This window comes from Cyprinodon variegatus, unplaced genomic scaffold (assembly GCF_000732505.1).
Source record: "Cyprinodon variegatus isolate N-32 unplaced genomic scaffold, C_variegatus-1.0 Scaffold1794, whole genome shotgun sequence".
NCBI lineage: Eukaryota > Metazoa > Chordata > Actinopteri > Cyprinodontiformes > Cyprinodontidae > Cyprinodon > Cyprinodon variegatus.
The window spans coordinates 65,748-69,221 of NW_015152247.1; positions in this window are offsets into that span (position 1 = coordinate 65,748).

Sequence of the window (3,474 nt, forward strand, 5' to 3'; positions counted from 1 at the left end):
TCTGGAAAGCCAGAACTTTTTCCATGACTCCTGTGCTGGATTAAATTGAGCAAGAGCTTTCTAAACATTGATCTGGAGCCAGCAGCTACCTGCCTGCAGATCTTGTGATAACATTTTAAACTTTAAAATGTTTTTTTGAGCAAAACAGAATAATTCAACAGTTTTGGGATAATGTTATAGTTTCTGTATTCTTCTGCATTAAAAGTTTTATTTATTTGTTTTTCCTTTAAATAGATATGAGCTGGTGTAAACCCCTATTAACTTCCAAAATATGGAACAAAAAAACAATAAATGTAAACCTGACAAGTATTGCTGACAATGGCACTGTGTATTAATTCAACTGTATACAGCTTCAGCTTTTTCAATTCTCCAAATACCATCCTAAACTTTAATGTATCAAATTATATTTCTATGTGAACAGTAAAACCTGCAGCATTGTGCAGTGAAAGGAAAAATTTAAAGGTTTAATTTACTGAGTTTTTGAAATGTGCCAAACTTTTCTATTCTGCTCCTGTAAGCCAAGATTTTGAAGAAGCACCTTGTCTTTTGGAGTATTGCACATTAAGACATTAAACATGGCATACCGGTAAGCTTACTCCAATTGTTTGTAACAAATATTTTTCTTTATGATACAGATATTCTATTCATTCTCGGTAAGGCCTTTCTAATACATGAATATTATTCACTATAACCTCACCTGGAATGTGAACACCACATCACCTGGCAATAGGGTACAGAAACTTCTACTTTCTGCGGAGCATGAGGAGAGCCCACCTGCCCCTGCCCATCTTCACAAAGTTCTACAGCAGCACCATAGAGAACATTGTGACCAGCTGTCTCGCTGTGTGGTGTGGAGGCTGCAACTCCTCAGACTGATAGAACGTGAGAAGAGTAGTGAGAACAGCAGAGAAGATCATCAGGGCCCCTCTTCCCTCCATTAAAGACATTTCATCCCAGCGCTACATGTCCTGAGGCCATAACATCATCAGCGACCCCTCACACCCCCACTTATTTATTTATTTTGCACTGCACTGAACCTTTACCATATCAATGCATTTTGCAACATCACTTTAATCTGGTTTTCCTTTTCTCCTACACTGTCTGCATTCTTAATCACTGCAACACTTTACAAATGGTAATGTTCATTTCACTGTTGTAAGCTGTTCCATCACTGTTGAAAGCTGTATGCATAGAATTTCTTTTGTATACATTCTGTGTATACAAGATGACAATAAAGTTTGTCTAAGTCTAAGTAAAATCACTCTACCTTAACTCTAGCTGTGGTCAGTTTTAAATATTTTACAACTTCTGACAGCTTTTCTCCTACCTTTCCCTCCATCCATCCTATCAATAACTTTTTACTATTTTACATATATCTATGATTTAACAAAAACTTCCCGCAGCATAACAAGGCTACCACCATGTTTGATGTTCTAGATGCTTTTTTTCCCTAGGTGATAAATAGAGTTAGTCATCTGCCACAACACAATGGTGCTTTGCATGTAGGTCAAATGCCAAAACGTCTGCCACATCTGATCAGTGAACCTTGTTTCACATGTTTGCGCACTGAACACATCTGTGTTATATTCCTTTCAAAAATGGGCTCCTGTTTGCCATGGACTTCATGAAGCTGCTTTTTCACAGATGTTATGGAGGAAAACTTGGTCCACAGTAATGTTGGATTTAGAAATACTGAATAACACACTATTTGTCATTAAATGACTTAAGGGCATAAGTACTCGTACTCGTCGTCTCCCGTTTTACCCGGAACCGGGTCGCGGGGGCAACAGACTAAGCAGAGACTCCCAGACTTCCCTCTCCGCAGACACCTCCTCCAGCTCTGCTGGGGGAAGCCCTAGGCGCTCCCAGGCCAGCCGAGAGACGTAGTCTCTCCAGCGTGTCCTGGGTCGTCCCCTAGGCCTCCTCCCAGTGGGACGTGCCTGGAACACCTCCCGAGGGAGGCGTCCAGGGGGCATCCGAAGAAGATGTCCGAGCCACCTCAACTGACTCCTCTCGATGTGGAGGAGAACCGGCTCTACACTGAGCCTCTCCCGAATGACAAAGCTCCTCACCCTATCTCTAAGGGAGACCCCAGCCACCCTGCGGAGGAAGCTAATTTCAATCGCTTGTATCCGGGATCTCGTTCTTTCGGTCGTGATCCAGATTTCATGACCATAGGTGAGGGTAGGAACGTAGACCGAACAGTAAATTGAGAGCTTTGCCTTTTCGCTCAGCTCTCTCTTCACCACGACAGACCGGTGCTGCGTCCGCATTATTGCAGCAGCCGCACCGATCCGTCTATCGATCTCCCGCTCCATTCTTCCCTCACTCGTGAACCCCACCCTGGAGCCAGGCCTGGTGTTGGGGTTCGTCCCCCTGCAATGGGCCCACCACCTGCAGGGGGAACCATGAGGGACCGGTGCATAGAGGATTGGGCGGCAGTCAGAGGCGGAGACCTCGGCGACCTGATCCGCGGGCGCTTAAGGGCATAAGTAAAATCATAAAATACTCCATTGTATTTTAGGGAGTGCTATCAGACTAAAGGGGATCCCATTATTCTGATACCTTTTATACACACCCAGTACCCTGAGTTACAGACATGTCTTTTTAATGTAATTTGATACATTTGGCCTTGATGCAAGCAATATATTGCCCCCATTATAATTTATTTACCTCACAAGCAGAAATACAGCAAAAGGCCTATTGATCCTCTCCTCTTCAGGTTATATTATTAAAGCCTTTTTAACTTTCATCCTCAGCCTGTTGTTCTGTAATCTTGACAGGGTCCAAGAACAACAACAACAATTAACTATGGACTCCTGAATCTCAGAACCATCCTGTTCTGAACTGTTTCCCTGACCCGGTTAAGACTCCTGCTGGTTCACTGGGGCTACAGCATCTGGTACACTCTGGGCGGCTCTCACCCTATCTTGTTGGGCGTTCCATTGGCTGGATAATGCTTCACCTCAAGAGGATGGATGGAACTGTTGAACCCAGTAAGTGACTCATATGGATAATCATCTTCCGTCAGATTATCGTGGTCACTTACCTGTGTTTCTCTCCCTAACCAGAGTGCCTGTGATGGCCACTACAGGTCCACAGCTCTGGGTTTCTGTTTCTGTCCTATTTATTAAAACTTTTTGAATCTTCCCATCGTCTGTCTTGCCTCGAATTTGTTGGGAGCTGGAGAAGTTCCACCTTCCTCCAGCAGAGTCCGCCGTGGATCCTCCTGAGCTGAGCTGCCTGCACACCTGTGAGTGATCATCAAATCAGGAGGACCACAGTACTTAAGCTGTCTTCAGACCTTGCCTCAACGCCGCAGTGTTTAATCAGTTTGGTTAGCACCTAAGCCTAGAACCTCCTGAGAACTTTGCTATCACTGAGTCCTGTTTGGATTCTAACCTTTTGTCTCTGCCTCCAGGTTACCTGTTTTCTCCTGTGAAGCTCTGGAAGAGCTTAACCTGCAGAGCCTGC